The sequence below is a fragment of the Mytilus trossulus genome, chromosome 10 (genome assembly GCF_036588685.1).
Source record: "Mytilus trossulus isolate FHL-02 chromosome 10, PNRI_Mtr1.1.1.hap1, whole genome shotgun sequence".
NCBI lineage: Eukaryota > Metazoa > Mollusca > Bivalvia > Mytilida > Mytilidae > Mytilus > Mytilus trossulus.
In genome coordinates, this window is record NC_086382.1 from 18,333,253 (window position 1) to 18,350,360 (window position 17,108).

Genomic DNA, 17,108 nt, shown 5'->3' on the forward strand with positions numbered 1-17,108 from the left:
CTTATTAAGTAGATGTTGATGATATCTGCTTGACATGCTTCAAATTCTATCAGATTACCTTTGGAGCAGTTATGAGTCTTTGAAGCATGCTCACAAAAGTTCTTTTGGTGAAATCATTTTCATATTGTTCAAAATTTGTCTTTGCTTCGACCAGTTTGGAGGAGATATAAAGAATTGATATAAATCAGCACAGAGGTTTACTTCCTAACCCATTTAGCCCCAATAATCATGTCAGACATAAGCCATTGTCATAAAATAAATTTATTCTAATCTGAGGAACAAATTCGACATTTTAACAAAAAAAATACTAATTATACTGACGATCCACCACAAAGTAATATAAATAGAACCATACCAATAGTAAGCAAATACGTATAAAAAAGATGTGGTATGATTGTCAATGATACAATTCTCCACAAGAGACCAAATCGACACAGAAATTTACAACTACTTGTCACTGTACAGCCATAAACAATGAGCAAAGCCAATACTGGCTTATCAGCTATAAAAGGCCCCGAAATGACAATATAAAACAATTCAAGCGAGAAAATTAATGGCCTTATTTATTTTATAAAAATAAACAAAGGAATAATATGTAACACATAAATAAACGACAACCACTGAGTCACAGGCTCCTTAATTATATCATGATGTTCTCAAATCTAGATATCATCTCCCATTTAGAAAAAAACACGTGAAAAAAATTAACCTATTATGTGTTGCTCTTCCAGCTACAAAATGTATCCAAAACCAAAGATGTAGAACAAATTCTATCATAATCATTTGGTAACTAATGTAATTACTGTCTCCCCATGTCTGTATTGAACATAAAAAAAATATCAAATAAATAACACTCCTAATGCTCAGATCGGTTGTCACCGTGCAACACAGTTATTAACACCATATAGGAAAAACATAGAACTCTTTTTGTCATAAGACACTGTCAAACATCCAAACATACTATCCACACTCAGCTGTGTCCACACTTGTACCCGTAATAAGAAAAAAACTGGATTTGTCAAGGACCCGACTTATTTTAATATTTCATTCACTGTTATCTGTTATTGTCTATTTAAATTCCTTGTTATCTGTTATAAGCCAAATCAATTTTCTGTTTTGCTGTTATTGGGACCCCCCCTTGCCCCCCTCATTACTGATTCGGACAAATCCACAAAATAGCCAACACAGTTCAAGGTCATTGGCGATTGGAGAAATCGTTTGTGTTTTTTTAATGATTAATAGTTTATACACATTGATTATACATTGTAACTATATTTTCTTTTCTTTTTTTTCTTATTCAAATCAACCAGGGAAATAAAAATCTTCAATTTATAGCGAAGTAAATAATTAAGTCCGGACCTCTGTTCTCTGGTCATGTGATCTACTCATATATAACAAAACGCGGCACCCTAAGGCAAGGTGTGCTAAACAAATTTAAAGAGTTGAGCTGTGGACACAAATACCAGTGGCAAATTTAGGTATTTTATAAGTATAATTCTATATCTCCATGAAGAGCTTTCCAACGAAATATCAAAGTATATGGAAAATATAATGCATAAAAAAAATCCACTTTTTGTTAGCGAGGTTTATTACCTCTTCTGTAGCCATTTTTGAACGAATTTTTCAAACTTCAATTGTATCAAAGCTACAGATATAACGAATAATAGAAATAGGCCATTTTGTACATACACCAAGGGGAAACTTGATGCAAAGCATTATTAATGATTCACTGATTCATTTCATTTAATAGAAAATGAGTACTTTATGGAAAAATTATACCAGGATTTTTATAGAAAAAATATCCACAAGTCTTTAATACAGAGATTTTTGTTATAAAATTTTAAACATAGATTACTCACTTGCTTTTTTATGATGTGCTAAGTGCTTATTTTTTACACAAAAATCTAACCAACCTGTAAATTCCAAAATACCTCATGCGGAGTCACTAAAGTCAAGCGCTCCCTAAAAGGTGTACTTGATTTGGTCCATATTTAAACCCCCGCCTTCAAAAAAGGGGGGTATACTGTTTTACCTCTGTCTGTCAGTCCGTCAGTCAGTCCGTCCCATGAAACTTTCGTCACATTTTTCTCAGGAACTACATATCCACCCTTTCTGTAATTTGGTATCAACATTTATATATGTCAGCCATACCGTGTGATGCCTTTTCAGATTCATCATTCATCGACTTCCTGTTTACTGAACACTTGTATGATTTTACACATGATAGCCAAGTTGAAAATTTTCGTCACATTTTTCTCCGAAACTACAATACAAGGATTTCTGAAATTTGGTTTCAGGATTTATATAAGTCAGCTATACTGTGTGATGGGTTTTCAGATTCATCACTGGACAACTTCCTGTTTACCGAACACTTGCATATTTTTACACTATTAATATTATCCACTTGCGGCGGGGGTATCATCAGTGAGCAGTAGCTCACAGTTTCACTTATTTTATTTGTTTTAACCATTAACCAGGGGCGGATTTTGGCGGGGGCGTGGCGGGCGTGCCCCCCCCCCCCCCCCCCCCCCCCCTAAAATTTGCAAAGCATGGGTTGTCTTCAACTTTTTCAAGTATCACACGAGACCATTCCATCTTTTTAACATTCAAAGTAAGTAAAACAGTCAGTTTATCAGGATAAGCATGATTACCAATCTTACAAAACTTACCTACGATTTATTTCAGTTCTATCAAAATTGTATACTTCAACAGGTCAGGAATAACCACCAATTGGTGGATTATACCTCAATTGACGTATAATCCACCAATTGACATATAATGGTATAGACCAATTGGTGTATAATTCTTTGTTTTTCAAAACAAATTATTCTACCAAAATGGAGCATTGTTTTCTCAAAAACATATTATGGTATGAAAACTTGTCAAACATTCCTAGTTTAGTATAGTAACATAACATATTGCATTTAATCAATAATTGTATTTTCAGTTTCTTCTATTGTTATCTTGTCAATTCTTGATTGGAAAATTTACCTGACATCACCTGTCAATGGACATCATTACTGTCTGCAGTCATGTGATCATGAGTACAACTTCATTGGTGAATGAATCTTTTTGTTAATACTTGACTTTCATTATCAAAAGTCAATCATGGTCAATAGTACAAATGTTTCAACAAAAGAATTGTTGTACACAGTTTCTCAAGAGATACTGCAGGCTTTGACAAAATTGAAACTTTCGGAGGACTCAATAAGAGTCATAACATCGGTTGCAAGTTGCAAAATCATGCTCCTATCTCACACTGTGTATACTCTCTTGTGTTCCATCTCACAACCACATAACTTGGGAATGTAACCAGTAAATAAACATGTGCATATTGTTTACATTTAAATCTGTGGTAACCTTTCATTTGAGGTAGGGGTAGTTAAGAAAATAAGTGTTAGTTAAAACTAGGAGAAGTTCAGGGCATATAAACATTGAAAAATATGCCGCACAGCCCTATAAAAAAATTGTAGTGCAAATAAACTTTCAATTGTAGGATAAGATTTTTTTCAAAACTTCATAGTAAAAGTGGTACAGTTTTAGCCGTAAAAGGAGTTCCTATTGGAAATTGCATTGTCAATATTTACAGAAATGCAACCTATACACACTTCTTAATTATATAAATCTGAAGATCTGTATATTTTTTGGTGATGATTCACAGTTTTATTTTAGAGTTATTGAGTTTTTTGTAGAAATTAGTTTTTTTCACATGTGGCTCCATTTCTTAGAAACTATTTAAGAGGCCCCTCATGGGGGGGTCCTAGTAATCACATAATCACCATTTTTTTGCCAATATAATCACATAATCATTAAATATTTGCTTATCTTTAGTGATCAAATAATCATAAACTAAAAATACAGTCCTAGGTAATCAAATAATCATGAAATATTTGGCTTAATAATCAAATAATCATTAAAAAAACGGCCAAGTAATCACATAATCAAAAACCCCATGAGGGCCCTCATTTAATATGATTATTGCATAAAACTTCTCACACAAGAAGAAGGGCTTATCATGCGCTCATGGCGCAGCTGTTCAGTAAGACATGTATTGGTATTGTCATATAATAAAGCAATGTGGATTATATTAAAAGAGGCAAGGTTTTCTCTGCTTTCAAAATCTTTCTTTGAACCTTTTGCCCTGTAACTTATTGATTATTTGGAAAACAAAAGGGCTTGGAGTGCTTTTATATTCAATCAACATCATTGTCCTATACAAGTTATTTACAAAGTTGAATTCTTTAAATCACTGTTTTTTCATATCTGCTAACAAACTGGAAATTGTACCACCCCTTATTATAAGTCTGGATTTTTGTCGAGCCTTTGATTTTAGTCTAAAAGCAAGACATAGCGATTCTACATTCCGTCTTCAGCGGCATCCACAAATATTCACTTTGTGGTTAAAGTTTTTGAATTTTTAATAATTTTCTTAAACTATTCTTGATTTGTACCAAACTTGGGCCGTGTTCACATTGACCTAAACTCGGTGTTATGTTAGTGTAACTCACACATAAACTAAACATAATTACGTTCCCATTGATAAAACTCAATGTTTACATGTAGTTTAAATCATGTTTTGCCTACATGCAGTAGATAGTCGATGTAGGCCTTGTGTAGGTTCAGTGTACACAAAACTAGGCATTCCGAACTGTAATTTTTCCATTTATACGTAAAAAAAGAAACGATTTTTATATAAAATTGATACTTATAACACTTATTAATAAAGTTCTTTACAGAAATATTTGTCTAAACTTGATATATTTATTTGTTATAAAACACTTTACGTAGCCTTATTAGCCCCTTATCAAGACTCATCCATCATCTTTGCCGAACACATAATTTATTAGAAAAGGTCTTCCCATATCGACTGGACGTACACACTTGACAGAAATATTTGCCACTGGTATTTTTTCAAACAACGATTCACTCATTAATGCATTACTGAAAAAGGGTGAGGTTACTTGTTTGTTTGTGTAGAATCTCAGATCCGTTAAAATACAATTAGAAATAAAAAAAAAAAATATCACCCTCTTCTTTTGCCAAAGAAAAACTTGTAGAAAAAATATCATTTGAAACAAACAGAAAAGATAGAAATGTACTGATCCTTTAAATCGCAATTCTTTTTCTCTGTCTATAAGCAAGCTGATGCAGCCTTTTTTTTAATGCGTAGTCGAGACATCTTTAAACTACTGCAAATCATCCAGAATGACTTTCTTAAAGGAACAACCACTCTACTTTAAAAACAAAGGGGGGGGGGGGGGGGGGGTCTGAGTCTGAATTTTTTCTCGCGCGAAAGTTAATATTCATTTCGATGATAGCAATTCAATATTTAACACTATAATGTATGGGGAAACTTTGGATTCAGAATATTTTTTCATTCTAATCATCTGTATGACCCATTTGTTTTTAATCAAATTGTGGAAAAATCCATCCCCCTTTTTTTTAAAAGTCAAATGGTCGTTCCCTTACTGCTAGAAAAATTGTTTGAAAGTTTGAATTCGGTTTCTACGTAATGAACATTTAAATGACATATAGTTTACAAGTGTGAACAAATCTTATGTACAGGTAACTAAACAAGGTGTATAGATGTGGACAAATCTTATGTGAAACTAGTGTACAGTTCATTAAACCAAATGTAAACATGTTTACTGTACACGGCGTTTGGTGTGAACACGGCCTTGGACAGAAGCTTGTTTATGATCATTAGATAGTATCCAGAAGTAAATTTTGTGGAAAAAAAAAAACCCATTTTTTTCTGTATTTTATTTATAAATGGAACTAGTTTTTCTGCCAGGATACCATACATTCAGTCTGTGGTTAAAGTTTTCATAAAAAGTTTTAATAACTTTTTTATACTATCCTGGATTTGTACCAAACTTGGACAGAAGCTTGTTTATAATCGAAAGCTAGCTAGCATATATAAGGAAATTTTGTTAAGTTTTGCACCTGTTTATCCATATTTTACTTATAAATGGACTTAGTTTTTCTTCCGGTTAATATTACATACAGTCTGCAGTTAATTTTTTTCAAACATTTATTAAATTCATAACTATCCGGGATTTTTACCAAACTTGGACAACTTGGACGGAAGCTTCTTACAATCAAAAGATAGTATTGAGAGGAATATTTGATTGATTTTTTCCCTAATTTTTGTTTAGCCGTAACAATTAACAGTAAAAGAAGGCGACACTGGTTTATCTTATAAAGTCAAACTGATTGAATACTACAACCAGATACATTGTGACAATGATTGAATTTAGTAGTGTCAACCCTGTATAGAGACAAAGTTTAGGTGTGATAATGACCCGTTTAGATAGCAAATCCAAAATACATCCAACGTTCAGGTGCGCTTTACAGATATGGAACATACATATAAGTAATAGGTAGCAGGTGACAAATACTATTGGTTTCCGTATCAGATTTGACTCGAACTTGTAAATTATTGGTATTATCAATTATATGGAAAACAAAAGGGCCGGTTATGGTGTAACTTTAAATCAACATCATTATGCCATATTAGTTATATTTAAAGTTGAATTCTTTGATTTGTCGTTTTTACCCTGTGTCGGCAAACAAATGGGACCCTGTTATTTTAATATTGTAGATTTGACTGTAGTTTTTATACACCCGTCGTCTTTTAGACGGGATGTATTATGGTATACAGTTGTCCGTCCGTCGTCCACACTTCGGACAATAACTTAAAAACACTTTCACCAATTTCCATGAAACTTAGGTGAATTGTTTATATCTTTTGACGTAAGCTCCCTTTCGTTTATTTTTAATTTCAGATTTTAAGTTTTGGATTTATGGGGCTTTATTCATAAAAAAGTCTGTCCTTCTGTCTGTCTGTCGTCCACACTTCGGACAATAACTCAAAAACACTTCCACCAATTTCCATGAAACTTGAGTGAATTGTTTATATCTATTGACGTAAGCTCCCTTTTGTTTTTTTTTAATTTCAGATTTTAAGTTTTGGATTTATGGGGCTTTATTCATAAAAAAGGGGGGATTTTCAACACTTCGGACTATAACTCAAAAAGGCTTTCACCAATGTCCATGAAACTATGGTGAATTGTTTATATTTATTGATGTGAGCTCCCTTTCAATTTTTATAAATTGCAGATTTTACATTTACGTGTATGAATTTTTATGCTTAAAAAAGGGGGGATTTTCCAATTTTGTGACAATAACTTATACACCCGTCTTTTAGAGCAACGGGCGTATCATGCGCTAAAACACAGCCCTTTATTCTATGTATGCATTATATTTTAAATCATTTCTATTAGTAGATCAACCACTGAAAGAACTAATATGTAAAAACTGCTAGCTGATGCACTGCTGTTTTGAAAGACTCCTGACACGCTGTATGGATATCGTAGCTAGGGTATTGCTTTTTAGAGAGGCAACTTACAAGCTGTATGGATGGTAGATGATTTGATGCATCATGTTTGAAGAACTTTTGAGACTTATATCCTGGGACTTCATATACTTCTAGAAAAATGGTAAAAACAGGATGTAACATTGATATTATTATTATGAAGAAAATATTTCATTTATTTCTTAACATTTTCAGATAACTGTTTCTTCTGTAATCATTTTCTTCATGGAGGCATATTTTATTCTTGAAAAGAAAAAAAAGAAAATTTACTTCTTTGAAGAAATTTATTCTTTATTTTATTGCTAGAGGTTGTGTATATAAAAAAAATGTGCTATTGAGACAATTCTCAACAAGAGATCAAATGACACAAAAAGTAACATCAATAGGTCAGCAAACCGACTTCAACAGTGAGCAAATCCCATAGTAAATTAGAAAATTAGCACATGTCTTCATAAACTCACATGGATATTTTGGAAATATGCAGATTATATTCAATCAACAACTTCTGGGATAGTTCTTTTGAAGGGTAAAGATGGGGTTGGGGGGGGGGGATATGTATTAAAGTACATTTGTAATGATAGTTCACAACTATTAAATTATTCACTTTTTAGCTCACCTGGCCTAAAGGGCCAAGTGAGCTTTTCTCATCAATTGGCGTCCGGCGTCCGGCGTTAGCTTTTACAAAAATCTTCTCCTCTGAAACTACTGGGCCAAATCAAACCAAACTTGGCTACAATCATCATTAGGGTATCTAGTTTAAAAAATGTGTGGCGTGACCCGGTCATCCAACCAAGATGGCCGCCACGGCTAAAAATAGAACATAGGGGTAAAATGCAGTTTTTGGCTTATAACTCAAAAACCAAAGCATTTAGAGGAAATCTGACATGGGGTAAAAATGTTTATCAGGTCAAGATCTATCTGCCCTGAAATTTTCAGATGAATCGGTTAACCTGTTGTTGGGTTGCTGCCCCTGAATTGGTCATTTTGAGGAAATTTTGCTGTTTTTGGTTATTATCTTGAATATTATTATAGATAGAGATAAACTGTAAACAGTAATAATGTTCAGCAAAGTTAGATTTACAAATAAGTCAACATGACCGAAATGGTCAGTTGACCCCTTTAGGAGTTATTGCCCTTTATAGTCAATTTTTAACCATTTTTCATAAATCTAAGTAATCTTTTACAAAAATCTTCTCCTCTGAAACTACTGAGCCAAATTAATCCAAACTTGGCCACAATCATCTTTGGGGTATCTAGTTTAAAAAATGTGTGGCGTGACCCGGTCAACCAACCAAGATGGCCGCCACGGCTAAAAATAGAACATAGGGGTAAAATGCAGTTTTTGGCTTATAACTCAAAAACCAAAGCATTTTGAGGAAATTTGACATGGGATAAAAATGTTTATCAGGTCAATATCTATCTGCCCTGAAATTTTCAGATGAATTGGACAATCGGTTGTTGGCTTGCTGCCGTCCAATTGGTAATTTTTAAAGAAATTTTGCCGTTTTTGGTTATTATCTTGAATACTATTATAGATAGAGATAAACTGTAAACAGCAATAATGTTCAGCAAAGTAAGATCTACAAATAAGTCAACATGACCTAAATGGTCAATTGACCCCTTAAGGAGTTATTGCCCTTTATAGGCAATTTTTAACAATTTTCATTAATTCGGTAAATTTATGTAAATTTTTACCAAATATTTTTCTCTGTTACTAATGGGCAAGGTTCATTATAGATATAATTGTAAGAAGCAAGAACGTTCAGTAAAGTAAGAACTTCAAACACATCACCATCACCAAAATACAATTTTGTCATGAATCCATTTGTGTCCTTTGTTTAATATGCACATAGACCAAGGTGAGCGACACAGGCTCTTTAGAGCCTCTAGTTTTTATATTCAGACTTTCTCATGAATTTTTGCATTAGTTGGATGATCTGCATTTAAATTGCAGATACGATTGTTTCATTTAGATCTATTTACAATTGTTTTCCTCGGAGTCTTTGTATGAGCATCATATATATTCTTGTCAAGGATGTATATATGATGCTCATACAGTGACAAGAATATATATGATGCTCATACAAAGACTAAGTTTAAAGTGCAAAAGTAAAGTTTTGGGATATTTTAAAGACATATCACATCTTAACCTAGTTTGATTGATCAAAATTATATCCTCTAATGTTTTTTAAATGTTTTTCAGGCTCAACTAGTAAATTCAAAGAGAATACACAGTAAATATCAAAATAGCACAGAAAATTATGTGGTAGTACTACATGTAGCTGAAGGTAAATAAAGACTTCAAAGAAAGTTTCTCCATGGTAAGTTATATTATATTTTACAATCATCTTTTTAAAGTCCAATAGACAACATATTTCGTGCGTTTAGGGGCATCCTCACTTCTTTTCCAATGTTGGAACAATCGGTTGGAAAACAATGATGCTATTTTGCACGAATTATTTGGCAAATTGAATTCTTATAATTGACAATCAGCACTGCTGTCATAAGGGAATAGTGATCATTTACCTACTGAACAAATATTATTTCTAGTTTATCCTGCACAATGATGGTTGCTAAGACGCTTGATGTAATTTATTAGTGCAGGGATACAGGCAATCCCCTCTATCTGGTATATGACGTCATAGAGGCACGCATAATTGATGAGTTTTTTTACAGTGATGGACAAACTCAAAAGTGGTCTATTAACTTGTTTGAACAGATTAAGGATTGTAGTTTTAAGGTCGATTAAGGTAAAGGTCAACATAAAAATGAATGATAAAACTTATGCTTAATATGGTCAAATTGGATTTTCCAGGTCAAAGTCAAAAGTCAAGGTCAATGTTGCATCTTTTGTAGAATGATTATAAAAATACTTATATGCAGGGTCAAAGATTAGATGGGCCTTATTTCAGAATGCCACATTACTCTTCATTAGAGCAAGCACAGGTTAAAGGTCAATTGTATCTTAAATCCATTACCTGTTAAATGACTTTTTAAACCTGCTTCAGTTAAAAATATTTATTTATCATTAGTTCTCAACAAATAAGAAAAATTAATGATTAGAATAAAAAAATAAAATATTCTCTCCACTTTCGCTTAAAATAATAATATAAAGATATCAATGGCCACTCATTCCTATTCTAAACTATTACTAACTAACTGAACACTTTAAAAGATTCAATTTAACTGCATGTACATTTTTTTTTCAAAGCTTAAAATAACCCAACATTTCTTCAAAGGTTTATCCCCCTTTTACAATTTAAAAAAAAAAAGTGGTTTTAAAATATCTTTCTGTGGATGGTAAACTATGCAGTCCAAAATTTAAACTTGTGATTCTTAAAATAAGCATATATATAGTTTTAACATTAAGACAAATTATTAGAAATGTTAATTGATTTAAAGGATTATTTATTCTTCCTCTCCTGTCAATTAAAATATAAAGACAGCAAACAAATTTATAGCCATTTCAGTTTAGATAAAAAACAGAAATGAAAACAATTTTCATTTTTTTTTTTAATGTTCCTAATTTTTTGTGTTTGAAATAAGAGTAGTTCAAAAGTAGCAAAAAGTCTTCAAATACTTTAAAAAAAATGCATACTGTAAATATTAAGTACAATGTACCATTAATTGTCGAAGATCCCCTTACCTATTGTCAATTAAAAATTCTACTTCACCCAACAATTATATTTTAGAATTTAGATTTTATATTTTGGCTGGTTGAAGGAACAATTTCTTTTTCATATTAGGCAATTATGTTTGGCCTATTAATTACTGAATGTAAATTGAATTCCATATTATAATGTGAATACAACATGAATACAACACTTGCTCATTCTAAAAAGTTTTACAAAAATATAGAGATTAACAATGGCAAGTCAGTATAACATTATTTAACCTGACACACTCAGCATGCAATCACAGCAACCATACACAACCATTAGCACTACATTGACAACATAACATGTAAAGCTATGCTGGCTTGCTGATGTTATATCTTTCATTTATTCTTTCTTTGTCCCCTTGTCCTACAATACAGCAGATCTCTTCTTATCCTGGGACTTGGGGAATGTAGGGAGGTGTTGGGGAAAGCCAGGGACTGATATCGAGGTAGGTTTGATTGAGAAGGGGGAGAAAACCGCAGCTCACAAAATTTGGGCTTGATAGAAGATGACAGAGAGAGAGGGGGAAGTCCAGGGACTTGAATGGATGGTCTGGGTGAGGGGAAGTAAGTTGTGTATTGGTGTTGTATTGGCACACTGCTCTGCTGGTGTATTATAGTATGTTGAGAAATTTCACTTATGTTCTGAATATTTGTCAAAATATGGTGATTGAAGTACTCCTTTTCTAACTCTATTTTTAATTGAAATGATTAAAAGAATGTAAGGTATCTCAATCGTGCTGATCAAATTTATACAAATCATCCTTAAGTTCAATCCCCAAAGTGTTATTTTTATAAATTGAATAAATTGTGTTGAAAATTTTGATTGAACAGACTTAAATTAGAACTGCATAAGTGGACATGATGAAATTTAAACTTCAAAAACTGCAAAGTAGTAACAGAGAAACTCTAGATGAAAAAAAAACATCTCCAAGTTTTCTATTCAAACCATTTTGAATTTTTCTTTTTTTACCCTGATTAAATGTGACCAAGAAAGACAACTCTCAATTTTTTCAGCTGATGATCATAAGGGAATTCCAGTGTTATGTTGCCACAGACATTGCTTACCATGTGACTTTTGACTGATAACTGACCATGTTTTGTATAATTACACGGATATTATTGAGTGCAAAATAACGTTCCTTATCGCTTGCTATATACCAATTTCATCAATAAAAATTCCTGAAACAATTTTTTTAGAATATAGATAAATTACCTCCAGAAGTTAATTTTGTCGTGAGAAATATATATATCAATAACAAATTAAGAAAACAGAGAATTTGTGTTAAAGCATGCAGAAGAATATTTCAAGAATGTTTTGCAACAAATGCAGGAAAATTTAAAATAGCTACTCCAATCCAATCTATTAGAAAAAGAATTATTACAGAAGTGCATGTCCACCATGCACTAGCATAGCATAAGAATAGTAGAATAGAATGATATACAAATGGATGAAGATTGCATGTATATCTTTCTCTAATTCTTCATCAATTTATCCCTTTCTGCACCCATTGTATAAAAAAAAAATCAACTTGTGGTTTGTTTGATCTCAGTACTTCATTGGTCATAATCCGATAATGACGTCGAATTATCTTGCTTTCCTCTGAATTTCCTATTGTGACAGCATGAAAAAAGGTGACCATGCCTGATGATGTCCCATAGAAAGAACACATCTTTTTGCAGATTATTTGAAAAGAAGGAATAAGTTTGCCTGCATAATGTTAGAAAATCATTAGAGAAACAGATTCCACCACCAAATCTTGTCTAGTACCATATTAATCCACTCTCAACAGTTAAATTTTAAATATTTAAAACACTCTGGCAAGCGAGCTTCGTGTTTTAAATTTGAAAATTTAACTGTCTCGAGTGGATAAATAATGATTACACTCTATGCAGTGGTAGAATCTATATATAACTGTAATACCAATATCAGTATACTGATAACAAATGATTATATCACTACAATATAATAGTTATTACAGTGAGGTTGAATTCCCTGTAATTTATTCATCATCCACACAGTAACCTAATTCTCAAAAACATATATTTATTTAACTTAACCTTGAACTTCATGTATAGAGATGTGATTTTTGTCATGCCTTCGACTTTTGTCAAAAAAGCAAGACAAAGCGATCCTACATTCAGTCCTCGTTGGCTGGCGGCATCCACAAATATTCAATTTTGTAATTTATAGCCTGTCACCTAGAAGTTACAGAGGTCTGCCAGCCTGTCACCTTCATGTAACAGAAGTCTGGCAGCCTGTCACTTTGATGTAACAGAAGTCTGCCAGCCTGTCACCTAAAAGTTACAGAAGTCTGCCAGCCTGTCACCTAGAAGTTACAGAAGTCTGCCAGCCTGTCACCTAAAAGTTACAGAAGTCTGGCAGCCTGTCACCTACAAGTTACAGAAGTCTGCCAGCCTGTAATTTATTCATCATCCACACGGGAACTTAAGTCTCAGATAAATATATCTATGTACCTTAACCTTGAACTTTCATGTATAGAGATGTGATTTTTGTCATGCCTTCTACTTTTGTCAACAAAGCAAAACATAACGATCCTACATTCTGTCAGTGTTGGCGGCGTCCTCAAATATTTACTCTGTGGTTAAAAGATTTTGAAATTTTATTTTTAAACTTTCGTAAACCAACCTTGATTTTTACCAAACTTGGACAGAAGCTTCTTTACAATCAGAAGATAGTATTGAGAGGAATTTTTATGAGTTTATATCGGAAAATTTCAAAATCACTGAACTAGTTTAAAAGACATATGCTGTTATGTTGGAAATCAATTATATGAAAAATTGCACTTTTGAATGCTTTCAACCTACATTTATTGCAAGTTGTATGCAGTTTGTATCAAAAGTTTATATCAGCAATACCCCTACGCCCTCTCCCCCTCCATTTCCCCAAGGGTGACTGGGGAATAGAAATATGGTCACTTTGGTCTTCTTCCGACCAGGCAGTAAAACTCTGTCCAACGTGTTGCACTAACACATCAATTTTGTATTTTTTACAGGGCCAAAACAGACAACTAATACATTGAATTTGTATTTATTTCAGAATGGACCAAGAGAATTGTCTTGTAAGTCATACACTTTGAAGATTGGCTCCGTTGTTGGTGTCATGGACGGGGTAGTATAATAGTTCCACTACGTATCCTGCAGCAGTATAAGCAATCTACCTAAGAGCTTATGAAGGGCTTCTTTGAGGACTTGATGGATAGATAGTCTCACACAGAAATCTAATAAATATTATTTGGATTTTTTACAGGGCCGACACAGACAACTAATGAATTGAATTTATATTTATTGCACCAGCCTTTCACCTTGATGTAACAGAAGTCTGCCAGCCTGTCACCTAGAAGTTACAGAAGTCTGGCAGCCTGTCGCTTTGATGTAACAGAAGTCTGGCAGCCTGTCACCTAGAAGTTACAGAAGTCTGCCAGCCTGTCACCTACAAGTTACAGAAGTCTGGCAGCCTGTCACTTTGATGTAACAGAAGTCTGGCAGCCTGTCACCTAGAAGTTACAGAAGTCTGCCAGCCTGTCACCTACAAGTTACAGAAGTCTGCCAGCCTGTCACCTTGAAAAAGCAGAAGTCTGCCAGCCTGTAATTTATTCATCATCCACACGGGAACTTAAGTCTCAGATAAATATATCTATGTACCTTAACCTTGAACTTTCATGTATAGAGATGTGATTTTTGTCATGCCTTCTACTTTTGTCAACAAAGCAAAACATAACGATCCTACATTCTGTCAGTGTTGGCGGCGTCCTCAAATATTTACTCTGTGGTTAAAAGATTTTGTAATTTTATTTTTAAACTTTTGTAAACCAACCTTGATTTTTACCAAACTTGGACAGAAGCTTCTTTACAATCAGAAGATAGTATTGAGAGGAATTTTTATGAGTTTATATCGGAAAATTTCAAAATCACTGAACTAGTTTAAAAGACATATGCTGTTATGTTGGAAATCAATCATATGAAAAATTGCACTTTTGAATGCTTTCAACCTACATTTATTGCAAGTTGTATGCAGTTTGTATCAAAAGTTTATATCAGCAATACCCCTACGCCCTCTCCCCCTCCATTTCCCCAAGGGTGACTGGGGAATAGAAATATGGTCACTTTGGTCTTCTTCCGACCAGGCAGTAAAACTCTGTCCAACGTGTTGCACTAACACATCAGTTTTGTATTTTTTACAGGGCCAAAACAGACAACTAATACATTGAATTTGTATTTATTTCAGAATGGACCAAGAGAATTGTCTTGTAAGTCATACACTTTGAAGATTGGCTCCGTTGTTGGTGTCATGGACGGGGTAGTATAATAGTTCCACTACGTATCCTGCAGCAGTATAAGCAATCTACCTAAGAGCTTATGAAGGGCTTCTTTGAGGACTTGATGGATAGACAGTCTCACACAGAAATCTAATAAATATTATTTGGATTTTTTACAGGGCCGACACAGACAACTAATGAATTGAATTTATATTTATTTCACCAGCCTTTCACCTTGATGTAACAGAAGTCTGCCAGCCTGTCACCTAGAAGTTACAGAAGTCTGGCAGCCTGTCACTTTGATGTAACAGAAGTCTGGCAGCCTGTCACCTAGAAGTTACAGAAGTCTGCCAGCCTGTCACCTACATGTTACAGAAGTCTGCCAGCCTGTCACCTTGAAAAAGCAGAAGTCTGCCAGCCTGTAATTTATTCATCATCCACACGGGAACTTAAGTCTCAGATAAATATATCTATGTACCTTAACCTTGAACTTTCATGTATAGAGATGTGATTTTTGTCATGCCTTCTACTTTTGTCAACAAAGCAAAACATAACGATCCTACATTCTGTCAGTGTTGGCGGCGTCCTCAAATATTTACTCTGTTGTTAAAAGATTTTGAAATTTTATTTTTAAACTTTCGTAAACCAACCTTGATTTTTACCAAACTTGGACAGAAGCTTCTTTACAATCAGAAGATAGTATTGAGAGGAATTTTTGTGAGTTTATATCGGAAATTTCAAAATCACTGAACTAGTTTAAAAGACATATATGCTGTTATGTTGGAAATCAATCATATGAAAAATTGCACTTTTGAATGCTTTCAACCTACATTTATTGCAAGTTGTATGCAGTTTGTATCAAAAGTTTATATCAGCAATACCCCTACGCCCTCTCCCCCTCCATTTCCCCAAGGGTGACTGGGGAATAGAAATATGGTCACTTTGGTCTTCTTCCGACCAGGCAGTAAAACTCTGTCCAACGTGTTGCACTAACACATCAGTTTTGTATTTTTTACAGGGCCAAAACAGACAACTAATACATTGAATTTGTATTTATTTCAGAATGGACCAAGAGAATTGTCTTGTAAGTCATACACTTTGAAGATTGGCTCCGTTGTTGGTGTCATGGACGGGGTAGTATAATAGTTCCACTACGTATCCTGCAGCAGTATAAGCAATCTACCTAAGAGCTTATGAAGGGCTTCTTTGAGGACTTGATGGATAGACAGTCTCACACAGAAATCTAATAAATATTATTTGGATTTTTTACAGGGCCGACACAGACAACTAATGAATTGAATTTATATTTATTTCACCAGCCTTTCACCTTGATGTAACAGAAGTCTGCCAGCCTGTCACCTAGAAGTTACAGAAGTCTGGCAGCCTGTCACTTTGATGTAACAGAAGTCTGGCAGCCTGTCACCTAGAAGTTACAGAAGTCTGCCAGCCTGTCACCTACATGTTACAGAAGTCTGCCAGCCTGTCACCTTGAAAAAGCAGAAGTCTGCCAGCCTGTAATTTATTCATCATCCACACGGGAACTTAAGTCTCAGATAAATATATCTATGTACCTTAACCTTGAACTTTCATGTATAGAGATGTGATTTTTGTCATGCATTCTACTTTTGTCAACAAAGCAAAACATAACGATCCTACATTCTGTCAGTGTTGGCGGCGTCCTCAAATATTTACTCTGTGGTTAAAAGATTTTGAAATTTTATTTTTAAACTTTCGTAAACCAACCTTGATTTTTACCAAACTTGGACAGAAGCTTCTTTACAATCAGAAGATA

At 33.7% G+C, this 17,108-nt stretch overlaps 1 long non-coding RNA gene across 1 annotated transcript; it reads left to right on the top strand.

Moving 5' to 3' along the window:
* Positions 1-1,404: 1,404 nt before the first annotated feature.
* LOC134686984 (uncharacterized) lies at positions 1,405-10,585 on the top strand. Its single transcript, XR_010101715.1, has 3 exons — positions 1,405-1,478; positions 7,287-7,502; positions 9,582-10,585. It is a non-coding gene; the product is annotated as an uncharacterized LOC134686984 (long non-coding RNA).
* The last annotated feature ends 6,523 nt before the right edge of the window (positions 10,586-17,108 follow it).